Raw genomic sequence first — 14,561 nt, 5'->3', positions numbered from 1 at the left:
TGTGGTTATGCCAGTCAATCCTTTTCTCGCTGCGTCTTCCAAATTTAAAGATCTTAAATTCAGCATTACTGCATCTAACAGCCCTTCAGCTCCCCGTTTGTCAGAAAAACTTTCACCCAAAAAAATGTTCTTCATTCCACCACTTTTTGATATGTACCGTGCGGTAATAAATGTGTTGTCCGTGCTATATTTGTCGACGGAGCCATCAACTTGCAACGAGAAGCAATCGGCCACTTTCAATTGTTCAAGGATAGGTGACATTACAGTCTGTGAAACAACATCTAACATATCTCTGTACGTATTTGGATTTCTGTAATGATATACGGACGCAGGTGGATTGAATTTTGTAAATGTTGAGTTCAATCCATGTTCCCTATAAATAGCAATCTGAGAGTCGGAATGGATTTTAGACAGTGATCTAGACGGCCAAGAGTTAGCAGACAACGTTAACTGTCTACTGTCATTATAAACGTCTATTGCCATTTCAATTAATTGACTTACAATTTGGGATTCCTGAGATTTTAGTACTTTAATCCAAGGGTGCTGTTCGGAATGCTCTAACCATAATTTTTGCGCTTCATCTGCCTTTAATGCTGCTTGATGGGACTCCCCAAGTAAATGGTCAATGATTCGCTCAAGCTCTTTTCTGCCATCGCATCGTATGCCATCAGCAATCGGCAATTTGCCGTTTCGGGATAATTTTTTTGCTTCATTCAATTGACGAAAACAGACCTCACATTTTAGGCCTGATCGCTTCCCTAGTTTAACTTTTTTAAATATAGTAGGCATACTATTCAGCAACCATTCCTTATCCAACTTGTAACCCTTATAAAACTCATTTTTTCCGACTGTATTCAAGGAATTGGTTATATTTCTATCAGAAGAAACAGTTTTTGATAGGCTAGCAAAAGTATTGTTAAAACTTATTGTTCCATCTGAAGCATCAGCAGAAACACTTGCTGATGATGAAGGGTCAAGTACAGCTGTTGGAGCTATTTGAATTTGTTCAGGTATTGTGCTCAGTTCATGTGATTTCTTTTTAGAAGAAGAAAGGGTGAAGAAATCTGTAATTTGACGCTTAAACATGTTTTCTTGATAAGTTGAATATCTAAAAATGCAAATTTGAAAGGTGAAACAATTTTAAAGACTCTATTATGAAATGTAACTAGAAATCATCTTATTTAATGATCGATGACTTGGAAAAGGCAAGAATAAAAATACATGAAAAGAAATTTTAAAAAAAAAGTCTTTAAGAAGTGTGAAATACTTTTGTGTAAGTGCTTCCCCAAATAGGTTTTAAAGATTAGTCGGAGTCTCCGGAAAAGATCTTCACCAGAACACCTCACTCTCATGCTTCATTTTTATTTGAACAATTTTTCACTCAATTTAGAATATTAAGAGAAACTCAACATGTTCTGTGGGCATAGGCGAATGGTGCACCAAAAAAAGAAGGGGGGGGGGGCAAAGAAGATGTGGAGGGTGGGAGGAAGTTAGGGAGCAGCATCTCTAAATTTGATTTTTTTGGGAAGTCGGGCTAAAAAATAGGTTTTAAACCCCAATATTGATTAAATGCGTTTCAGTAGACTGGTATTTCTCCAATTCAATGCAAAGTGACAATTTTGATGAAATAACACGAGAAACCTATAGAACATACTTATTGATTCACTTGATCTATCTTTAAACATGTCAATCGATAGATGCAATTTTTTTTATCCGTTGTTCATTTTGAATTTAGGAAGGTGGAAGGGCAATGCTCCTTTACTTTTGGAAGTGAGGCGGCAGTGCCTTTGCCTTCTTGCACGAGCCGCCTATTTCTGCGATAAGTGCTTTTGTGCATTGGCTTTATCGAAAAGAGCTTTAAGTGCAAAGATTACAGCAACCACCCGCCGCTCCAAACATGTCATAGGGTTAACATTGGATTAAAAACAAAATTTTAGAATTATTATCTAAAAACAAAATTAAAAAACAATGGGCTCAACCCACGGTACGGCAACGGTCAAATTAACTCTTCGTCTGCAGTTTTTTTTTTTTTTAATTCAGTATTCAGTGCTAGTAGTCTTCTTTACTAATAATAAAGCTGAAAGTCTCTCTGTCCGGATCTCCGTCTGTCTGGATCTCTGTGACGCGCATAGCGTCTAGACCGTTCGGCCGATTTTCATGAAATTTGGCACAAAGTTAGTTTGTAGCATGCGGGTGTGCAGCTCGAAGCGATTTTTCGAAAATTCGATGCGGTTCTTTTTCTATTCCAATTTTAAGAACAAAATTATCATAAGACGGACTAGTAAATTACGAAATTATCATAACGTGGAACCGTAACGTGGGCACAAGTTAATAGGCGAGATACGAAATTATCATAACGTGGAACTGTTACATGGATACAAGCCAATTGGCGAGAAAATTCACCACACATTATTTGTAAATATACAGGCGAACCAAAATAACTTTTTATTTTTCTATTACGGGCAAAGACGTGCGGGTGCCACTAGTGCAACATAAAATCGTTTAATTTAATTATCATTGGACTTGAGATACGTGATGAACATGCGTACTGCTTATACAGAAGTACGATTGAGTGAAAAAGTTAATAAATGGGATAAATAAAAAGATTGTGAGCTGTAACCTATTTTCTAATGAGGAGCCAATAGGCTGAAAATCAGGAAAATACGATTATAGAAAGAGTATTCTTATTCTGTGTAAAATGAGTCTTTCTGTTACAACATTTCTAGGTAAAAATTTTCTTTTTATAAATAAAACTAGTCTTCCCCACTTAATCGGGTAACGGATAATCGAATACCCCGCTTATAGGAATATAAATATGTGGAACAAAAATAAATAAATAAATAAATCCCATAGCACTAATGTTAAATCTCCCCACTTTAAGATATATTTTATTCATCCATACCCCGCTTAATCGCATACATATTCAAAGTTTCTTGGCCGAAACTTCTTGTTTCAAGTCTATTTTTACATCTCTTTCTCGCATAAGGTCACTTTATCGGAGCACAAAAGAGAGTAATCTTATTAGTTGGCCTCTAGCTCTGCTTTAGCCTCTAGTTGTAATCTTATCTAAGGTTGTAAAATGTATCAGGGGTTAGGTAGGAACGTTGGAAGAATTGGACCACATGCAGTGAGCGGGACTTAAGGCTCTGGTCCTGTGTGTGGAAAGCGGTTCCCATGGCTGTTTAGTTCTTGTTCTTGGAAGAGAAATTTGTCAATGTCATTGTTAGACTTGGTTTGACGTGTGACGAGGTTCTGTAGCTGGAGAATACGGAAAAGCTCTTCCCGAAATCGGTTGATTATTTATTTTCAGCTCTGCTTCCACTTGATTGTGATTGCGGGGTAAAATGAATGCAGCAAGGAACGACGTAAGCATATACGTTCCTTTAAAAGTTTTAAAAGCAATTAAAAATAAGAAAAAAACGCAGAGGAAAAATTGCGAAAGCATTTGGGATTTCTGAACTCAGGATTCGAGAATAAACCAAAACGCTGATAAAATTGAGGAAGAGTTCTTTAAAAAAATATATAAAACGGAGAGATTTTACGTAAAAACATTAAATGTTTTAATTTTGATGAAATTCATGTCTATATTTAAGGAACGAAGAATCATTTATGATTTACCGTAGTAATAATGAATATAATACCAGCAAAATACATTAACATACATTTCTTGTATTCCCCGTATAGTCGAATAAGGCAGGTCGGAACCGCTGATATTCGTTTAAGTGGGTCTAACTCTAAGACATTTTAAGCCGAAAGAATGCATGTGTTAACAGACGCCAAGGAATCGGATTTTCAAATAGTACAGTATACTCTCAGTGACGGTTAATACACGCAAGTGACGTCATGCGAATAGAGTATTTATTGTTTACTGAAAGTTTACTGTGTGAGAAACGGTGGGGGGGGGGGGGTATCTCAGCTGTGATTATAGGGTCTATTTTCTGAACGAATTCACGAAGGCGCTAAAGTGTCACAGACAGATGCACAGATACATTGATACACAAATACATCAAGCATATAACCTTGCTTTGTGTGTCGGGCGATAAAAAACCATACGATTGAAAAAGAAAAAAAATTTTTTTAATGAAATCATGCTTTTATTTTCAGAACGTTAGAATCGATATTACAGGTATTTAATAACTTTTACGTTGAAGATTTTTTTTTTTTTAAAGTTGCTATCGGGTATAAAAGTAGTAATAAATCGATATTTATGGTTATTATCAGTGGTACAGATTTCAGATCAGAGTGAAAATACTTGTTTTGCCTCTTTTCTTTTTCAATCCTAGCTATCTATATTAATTAATTTTATATTGGAGAAATATTGTAGTTCATTCGAAATAAAATAAATTACAAGCGCCAAGTTTTTAAAAGTTCTTAAAACGTAGTCTAAAACTGCCCAGTCCAATTGTTGCATCTAAAGCAAACTTGTTTAATTTTATAATAGCATGAAGAACAGGAAAATAAAACATTGATAAAGCGTTAACCATAAAATCAATTTAACAAAATCAATGTTAAAGTGAAATCAATAACAAAATATCACACATTGAGATTTATGAAACAATAACAAACAATATCCGAATTTCGGCAATTTATAAACAAAATTTTATTTGAGTGTTATTTAAAAATAAGTTAAAAAACAATTGCTTTACTAACAGTTTACTAGTGGGAGAGAGGAGGGGTAGCTGTCACGTGATAGGGTCTATTTGCTAAGTATTTGCTGCCCTATTAAATTTCTTTCTTTTTTTTTTTTGAAATAGTTTTTTAAAAATGAAAAAAAAAAAAAAGTTTTTTTTCTGCGATAATTTTGTTGCTTTTCAAATCAGTAAAATTATTTTTTCCCAAAAATAATATTTATAATGAAAAAAATTAAGAAATTGAGTTTGTTTCTAACAAGTTAAAAGTTTTTGCAATCAAGGGTTTCAGCCAGATTTTGAAATATTGTTATTTATTTATTTTTATTTCTCACAATATATGCTTTATACTTCATTACTACGTGCTTCTGAAAATTATAATTTTGCACATATTTTAGTCAATTTTCCAGCTTTTTAATTCATTCTAGTAACTTCACATAAATATCACAGATAAATCGCAATATTTTAAAAGTACAACGATAATACATGAAGCAATCATTAAAAAATCAATTACCTATGCAGTAAGAAATACATACAAATTTAACATTAAATAAGAGATACTATTATAGAAACTCTAATATTGAAATAAATAAATAAACAAATAATGCAGACAAAATGAAAAGCATATTCGAATTAAACTCTTTAAATTTCTTCAACATAAATAAATTTTTAGTTAGGTGTGAGTTTTGGAATAATTATTCATAAGCAAGGTATCTAAGCGTTTAAAGTTGAATAATATTCCAAAATATACAGAATGAATAACAAGTACACAGAATAATCAATCCGAAAATGCCAAAACGAAAAAGAAAGGCAGATAGGTACAAAAGAAGAACAATAAACAAATAAATAAACACTATACTTTTACATTTCACGCGAAAAAAGCAGATGATTACATTTATTACCAGAGACGCGATTGTTTTTTTCTCATTACGACAGTTGGATCATATTAATTCTGCATACCAATCACAAATAAAAAAAGGAGTCAACGGTAAATTGAAAGCAATAATCAACCTTGATTGAAATGGAATAGATACAATATGTATGTATATATGTGCGGCCCTTGGGCACCACTGTTTTAGATTAACGAAAATATTTCGATGATTTAAATCAAAAATCGGATGAAAAATAGTACCAAAGAAAAATATCGTTTTCACAAATTTTAGTTTTGAGAAAAGGGGACATTAATTTATTAATATTGTTTTTTAAATCGCTGTTAAATTGCATTATAACTCCCTCCCCCTATTCCCAAAAGTTTTTTTGATTATGCTGTAGTAAGTAGAAAAGAAAGAGGAGTATAAAGAGGCGAACCAGCAGTTTTGCAGAGGCACAGTCTGGCAGTGTAACCTAATTATAAGAAAAAATTCCTGCATTCCTTTCTTTATGTTACTAACTTCTAATATATGAATTTTAAAAAAGGGTCATGTTTAAAATTAAATAGGCGAAATTTTGCTTATTTGAGAACACTCAAGACTTAACTACTACTTCGGATCCTTATTCATTGCAGAATAAATTCAGAGTGATAGAAAACAAATTCAAGTGAAATCAGATTTTTTTCCAGTAATAAATATTAAGAAGATGAAACACAAAAGAGAAACGAAAATAAAATAATCGAATTTTAATTTGTAGCATGTGACTAACTCAGGGGTGCCCACCCCCCTAAGAACAAGGGCGCATCCCCACCCCTAAGTGTCGCGAAGACCCCTCCCAAAACAAGAGCCCCCCCCCCCCCCACCAAAAAAAGTGAAAAATACCCCTCAAAACAAACTCCTAAAAATTTCAATGGTGCATTCTGCGCCATAACCTTCCCCCCCCCCAGGTAGGTACCTCTGACTAACTAAAAATATAATAAGTGAAACTTACTGTGAAAAGCAAATACTTCTTTAAGTGGCTAAATTTCAGTCCAGATTACATCTAACAAATAACTTTTCCATTGATGAAGCATGAGGGACTACTGTTTTTATAATAAGAGAACAAAAACAAGATAAATGTCAACTCATGCCACTTTTACAGACAATGAAAAATGTCAAAAGTACGAAAAGCAAAACTTACCGAAAACAAAATACATCATATGTTGGTGGAGAATTCCGATTGTAAACGTCCCTTAATCTGGAGAGGACTTGGGCATATAAAATTTATGCACTGAATTCTTTGTTAATATTCCATTCCCTGGGGAGACTTCGGCGTATTTTTTTCCCACTTTAATTGCACTTTGGGACTATAAGCGATCCAAAACTAGCCAGTACAAGCAGGGTCTGTGGTACATGGAACGATATTCTGCTACGCAAAGATCATTCATTTCACTCTGCTGGAAACATATAATGGTAACGTACAAGTTTTAACGCGCAAATCCCATTTTCTTTCACAAACGATTTTTTTCTTGAATTCCTTCTTGTGTGGTGATCGTCAGTTATTAGCCTAAAGCAGAAGCTATTGATGAGCTTCTAGGAAACTATCGACCCCTCCTTCGCATTTGGTCTCTATAAACTTGGGAAAATGCTTCTTTTTGCCTGCAGCTTCAGATTCAGACAAAAAAACAGGAAATGCGTTTGCTGAAGGCTAGGGACATTCGACTTGATGGAGACGATGGGGTATTATAGTAGATTTTGTGTTTCGGCGCTTTTCGAAGATTCTCGGACAGATGGTCCTTCGCTCAGGAAAGAAAAAAAAAGGTTTTGCAAAGATTTAAAATCAGTTTACGAAAATGAGGACAGAACAAATATTAGATTTTCCAATGTCGCCCAGTGGTTTGATTTTTCATCTTCCAGGCAACAATTTTTTTTCACTAGGCGACATTCGTGTCGCCTAGTCCCTATCTTAAAAAATGCTCTGCAGTTAAGAGTTTAAGGTGTTTTTTGATTTATGCAATTTTTGCATTTGAATTCATCGTTTTCGTCTGGTTGTTCCGATATAGTTGAGCATCTCAAATGCATCCACTTTTCACATGCATCACATTGGATCATGTTCTCCTTTGTTGTAGTTTGGGTGCACAACGCACAAGCCCATTTTTCCTTTTTCGAATTTATAATTTGAACAATGTTCAAATATGATTTAGTTGATAGATAGTCTCTAGTGGACTGAACAATTTCCATTGAGAGATTTATCTATCACTGCGTCCGAAACTGCTTCAGGATCTTCGAAAACATTCTCATCTTTTGCAATGTAGTTTTCTGAAACGATTTCTTTACTTTTATTTTTTGCCAAAAAAAGTTTTACTGTGCAAGAGAGTTTATTAGTAACGTGCACAGAATAAGGAACAGTGTCCATGCTTTCAATTTTTAACAACAAAGTTGTGCAATTGATAAGCCCCCTTGCACCAAGCAACGCATCTTTGTTGTTGCAATTATTTATTATTTCTAACATTGCAAGTGTCTTGGATCTTAAATTTGCTTTTAATTCATGCAAATCACTAGTCTTGCTCTCCACTTGGTGTCTGAAAAGACTGGCAGAATTAAGATCCGAAACATCATTGAGAACACTTTTGTGAGCTGTTGGCAAGTCTACGTTTGTATTGTTTTCCAATGAAAAACGCACAACTAAATGTATGTGCTTACAAATAGTTGTTTTTAAAATTGCGTCTGCACAAACGCAGGATAAAGAATGGACACATATGTCACAATATACACATTTTATAGTTCTTCGTGCATATTTGTTTTTCAGTGACCATATACGTTAGTGTCGTTTCTGAATTTAGTGATTTTTCAGAATTTACTTCCCAGGATTCATTAGAAAGTTTTTTGACTGATGTCAGTGGGAGTTCTTGTGACGCTCTGTGGCAATTATTTATTTTAGTTGTTTTCCAAGTGGTTTTACCCTTTTCCAGCTTTTGCAGTCTGTTAATGACAATGTTCATCGAGTATTTAAGCAACAAACTTATAGTTTTGTTGACCCTTTTTCCTTGCTTATCGTTTAGATAATTTCCCCTGTACTTAAAGTTCTTGTGAAACAACTCTACATACATATTCATCCATTCCGACTCAAAATACTCGCCATATTTCCGAGTTTTTTCATTATCTTTCATTTGAATAATGGCTTTCTTTAAAAGCTCATTAAATTTATCTTCCTCTGTTGTGTCTATTAATTTGCACAGTCCTTTATATAGTACTTCTCCAGTTTCCTTGTGGCACATTTTTTTAAAATTTCTCTCCCAATCTTGATGTACATGCCAAGTACACAAAAGTTTTTTGGGTTTATTTTGGAAGACAAGCTTTATAGTATTGGAGAGCTTTGTCTGACATTATAATGCTAGCATTGATTGCACCAGTTTTTTGTTTGAAGAATGAAAAAAACAACTTTAAAGCAACGTGTGTCTCCCTGTTGCATATTAACCACGCCACCGGAATTCCTTCTTTGAACTCATCAATCACTAAAACTGTGACAAGATTAAAATCATATGCCATGGTGCTATGTGTTGCATCTAAGCATACTGTATCTGAACCGAATTGTTTTAGCATCTTGTATTGAAATTCTGTGTTTATACCAAATACAAAGTCTTGATTTTCCAGTGTACAAATTTCGTCTTTTGGATAGAACAATTCATTTTCACCTTGCATTTTATACAAAAAGAAATTTTTTTCATTTTCAAGATCTTCCTCAAAATAAGCTTGAACACTTACGTGATCCTTTGGGTGTTTCTCCACTTTTGAGATTCCAAATGCACTACTTATATATTTCAAGTCCTGCTTTGTGGTTAAATATTGTCTTTTAAGATCGTTGATATCCTGGGCAAAAACATTTTTAAAAAATTGTGGCCTCCCGATACTTGAAGAAAGTTGCCCCGCAATAAAGTTTCTGTCTGTTTTAGATAGTTTCAAATAAGCAAGTCGATTATCATGTCTATAATGAGTATTCCAAAATGTTATGTGCACACCTTTATCATTAATCTTAGCCCTAATGCAAGCAGGGCATTTCATTCCAATTTTAGAAGACCCTTGGGCTTTTAAACATCGTTTCCCACTAGATTTGGGCACATAGCATCCTGATCTATTGCATTTTAGTTTCCCTTTTGAAATCTTTGCGACAGTATCCACAACAAACACAGCTTTTGTTTCACTTTGTATTTCCTCTTTCCATTCTTCAAAGTCTGAAATAAAAAAACTATGTATGAATAAATGCATTTCAATGAAACATGAAAAGTAGCAAATACCAAATAGCTGCCTACTCAGTGAGCATAGCACGAGCAGTTTGAAACCGCTTATGGTTGTGACCAAGGATAAAACGGGCTAAACCTCTGAATTATCCACCGAACGCGAGCGAAGCGAGCAGTGGCGAAGCTTCCTTATTTTCAAAAGGCTAGAATCTATCTAAAATTAATAAAAGTTGATTGTATATGTGACTATCTATCTATGTCATCGCTTCTCCTGGTGAATGACAGAAAACTTGGCATCGAAACAAGCATCCATAGATTCGTAATTTCCCAAGCTACATGTTTAGTTAGGTTTTATAATTGTGCAACTTTAATTAGCGGAGATATTAATTAATAACTGTGTGTGTATTTTTCTCCGTGGGTCCTCCTCCACAGCTGCTGGCAAGGGGCCAAAGCGGACGTGATGAGCAGACAGGAAAACAGGCACACAAAGTGAATGTTATCGAGCGGTGTAATGAAGCAAGTTTTTCGAAGGGATGAGAAAAATTACTTTTCGAATGGCTTAAAGCGTATTTCTTGATGCCATGATTTTTTCTTCTTTTCTTTAAAAGGAATGTAATTTATGCCCCAAAAACATTAGTTTAAATTCTTTCACTAGTTTAAGCTCTCATGGGACAAATGCGAGGCAAAACCCCAAAATACCCTTCCAGGATATTGGGTGCTGCAGAAACCTGCAGCAGGCCGGTCAAGGAGCAGCCGCAGGCGGCGATTCCCATGCTGTGTGGCGAAGTTCCATTGAAGGTGGAGTACATCAACACGTTGCATGCAGTTTGCAGAAGACGGCTAATCTAGCCGCCTTGGCGTTTAGTCTATGCAATTAAAATCTGAGCGCGTCAGTCTGTAATGTGTGTGTGAGCCAATAAAAATTTAATTAAAAATTTGAAGAAAGAAATAGGCAGTATACAGCTTTGGTACAAATAGCTTTACTATATCTCCTATATTTCTTCTCAGAATTTTTAACTTGAATTTTATTGGCTAATTCCATGGTGTTGGATGTACAATTTTCACGAAATTTACAAATGAATGTTCACATTTTTCTTTTCACAAAATATATGAACACAGTCAATATTTCCTCCCGATGCTTATACATGTAGAAACAATTTAAAGTCCTATGGAATCTCTGGAAAAAAAGGTTAAATATTAAAAATAAAAATTGTCTTGGTGTCGGACGCGTATGAAAGAAGAACTGAAATTTTACTTACATTGCAAAAAATCTAAGATTCCGCTCTAGGGGCTGCCCATTCTGCGAATGTGGGGCTGTCGGAGGCCCCCACAAACTCCTATTTCAAGGGAATGCTAGCCTCTACATGCACCACTAAAAACGCGCTTCAGTTATGATATCAAAAACAAGGAAAATCATTTTTTAATGTTTACTTCATAAATTACGTTACGAAATTTTAAGGGCTTTAAAATATTGGTAAAAATATACAGGTTTAGCATAAAAGAATATCCCGGTTTCAAAAATTTATATTTTATAAACTATTACTTTTAGCACTATAAATAATACATAAAAATAAAGATAAACCGTTCAATTTTCTTTTCCACTCACAAATGGTTGATGTGTGCGCCTTTCATAACATGGCACACATCTATAACATACATTTTGGAGTGTTTCACTGTCCATGTTTCGAAACGCTACACATATGCGACCTTTTAGTTCTTGCAATGTTGTAGGTAATGGTGGTGTATAAACACTTGCTTTGACGAAACCCCATAAATTATTTAAAAAAACATATAGGGTTAGGTTTGGGGATCTGGCCGGCCAAAGCATAAAGGGTGAATCATCATCACCTGCACGGCAAATTCACTTTTGCCGAACGTCAGTGGCGCAGAGAAGGGGGGGAGGACACCCCCGGGAGGTGTTGGTTTTAACATTGTTTCCAATCTTAATACAGTACGTAAAACACGTGTAAAAACTGTTGTAACAAAAAACCTCTTCTGGAATTTCTGCCTGCGCTAGTGTGGAAAGTGCACGTTTAAAAGTACGTTCATAAAACTTAGTATGTACTTGTAAAAGAACTTGTAAGTAAATGCACATTCAAAAGAACTTTGAGTTTATCCGCCTATTTCTTCTCTCAAACTTTTAATTTAAATTTTGTGATGGACTGCTTTAAAATTAAGATAAACATACATATATGAAGATGAAGTTCAATATTTGGGTGTTGCAATCAAGAAATCATATATTTAGTTTATTTCACATTTTTTAGCGTGATCCAAGCTTGTAGAAATAGTCTTTTTAATTAAAAAACATTGTATATATTTTTTATCTTTATCCATGTCAATATAATATCAGTAACAAATATGGAGGCAGAATTCTTATCGCGAGTAACTTATATTGTGAAACATAAAATAACAGTGGGAATAATGTAAAGAAATATGCTATTTTAAATGAAATAAGCTGTTATAGCTTCAACATCTCCATTCTGTATTAACTAAGCATCATCTATTTTTAATCAGCGTGCCAAACGATATAATGAAAATGATTTTTCCTCTCAACTGAAACACAAATTAACGCAATATAACAATAATTAACAGCAACATCTAGGGGTATGGCCTAATTAAGTTAAGGGATGAACTCTAAAGAAATTTCCATCCCTGGCGGCAATGTCAAAGAAAGAAAAAATTAAAAGAAGTGGGGGGGGGGGGGAACAAAATGAAATGAGTAAATGAAATAAAAATCAATTAAAATCTTCGATGAAACATATCGAGTCATTCATTTCCTTTTCATAACGCAAGAGCTCAATAATTTAAGAAGGACATCAGAATTTTTTTTTATTTTATTATAATCACACTCCAAAAATTGAACGAGATTGTATTAAAAAGGTAAACAAATCTCAAAGAAGTACAATTCTATTTTATCCCCGCAGCATGCTTTTAACGTAATGAAGCGAAAAGACAAAACTCATCTAACATACCCTATACACAAGAAAACCTAAAATTTGCCCTAAATGCATTTGCCAGATTGATTCAACCATTACTTCATCATTCATTTTTTCAAGCAGAACTTTCTTAGGCTGCGAAGTAAACGTTATTTTACGGGAACACACACAATAAATCAATTTTTAACTTAAAATAAACCTAAAACTACTTATCTTATATATAATAGTCGATGAATGAGTAACCCGCATGCTTCAACAATGAAACTGGCGCCACGGCATGATAATTTGATAGTGTTTTGGTAATGTTTCACATACAGGAAAAGGCTTTATCGTGATGAGGCTGAACTCGATCTGGTAACTTAACAGTTTTACTGGTAAGACTCATTTCAGGGGAATTACGGAAAAATAACGCTATCTACTCAAGTTTAAGGGTTCATCCACTGGTGTTCGGGTTAAAATTTCAACTATATCTAAATATCACCAAACAGGCAATGGCTTTGTCCAAATGTAGATGAGTGAAGCAATTTTCACCTAGTCTTATTATATTTATTTTTCCAATGGGTGGGTCAGTGGCACACACAAGGGCAGGGGAGGGTCACAGGGTCAGCTGATCCCCCTGTGACAAGAATTTTATTATGAGTATTACCAATCTTCATATTTTTAGGAATGAAATCGATGTTAAACTTTTTCATTATGTAAGGTATTTCTTCTCAGTGCATCATAGTTCAAAGGATTGACTGGGTTCGTTTGAATAGACTATTGCTATTTTCAGTTTTTTTTTTTTGGTTCATTTTCAAAAGCGCAATCATCTCTAATGAGCTTAAAAATTGGAAAATTGTAGGGAGAGGGTATTTGAATGGGTTTTTATCTCATTGTGGGGGAAGGAGGGGAGGATGAGCACCCCTGCTTAAGAGAAACTTTTTTTACGTAGGAGATATAACGCCGCTCATTGAAACTTGACCCCCCCCCCCTTACAAATATTTCTGGATCCGCCCCTGCACAAGGGAAGGGTCCACGGGGTGAGGATCCCTCCCTTGGCCCTTAAGGATTTAACAAATCAAAAAAAAGAAAAAAAAATATGTTTCTTCCCCTACAAAATTGAACGATATCCGAACATAAATTGTCGTAGAGTGATAATTTTACTTCGCTGTTTTTATTTTTAACTATGAGAAAAATAAATATACATTCATTCTTGCGCTTTTTCCGGTATTTTAATTAGGTATTTGTTATTCATAAATTCATTTTAAAAACTAATGCAAAGTAATTATTCAATATATTTTTTTAAAATGTTTTTTGTTCCTTACAATCGATAAAATCAAAAGAATACGTTTAGATGCGTGTTGGAGTCTGATATGAGAAGGGTGGACCTTCGATCCGGGACCCCCCTTTGAGAAATTCCTGTGTGCGCCACTGGATGGGATTCAACCCTTAAAACCCTCCCCTTGGGCATGGCCCTGCCTCCAATAATTAATAGTGCCAATCACTCAAAATGTTTGGCACTTTGATTGTGTTTTTCAATACAGAGCAATTATATAATATATATTAGACCAAATTCCAACAATCTCGCAACAACTTACTGGTTCTAAAATATATTTACCCTAGAAAAATTAATAACAAGTTTTGATAAATAATTGAACCAACTTTAAAACTGTAATAAAGAAAAGAATTAAAATCGCTCAAAATAAGAAGCGAAACAGTGTAGTTATGCATAAAAATGTTGTCAGCAAGAACCTGGGTGCATTTAAATTCCTTTTTCGATTTCTGGTTACGCATGATTTCATCGATCGTTTTTGCAGCGACTTCAAAAATTATGTTTAGAAGTAGTATTAATTGTACTCAAAGAATGATTTTTTTTTCTTTTTAAAGTTTTTCAGTTTTTGAATGGTACATTGATTTTTTTGTCCTATACTG

Source organism: Uloborus diversus, unplaced genomic scaffold, assembly GCF_026930045.1.
Source record: "Uloborus diversus isolate 005 unplaced genomic scaffold, Udiv.v.3.1 scaffold_14, whole genome shotgun sequence".
Taxonomy (NCBI): domain Eukaryota; kingdom Metazoa; phylum Arthropoda; class Arachnida; order Araneae; family Uloboridae; genus Uloborus; species Uloborus diversus.
Note: the sequence above shows the minus strand (reverse complement) of the source record.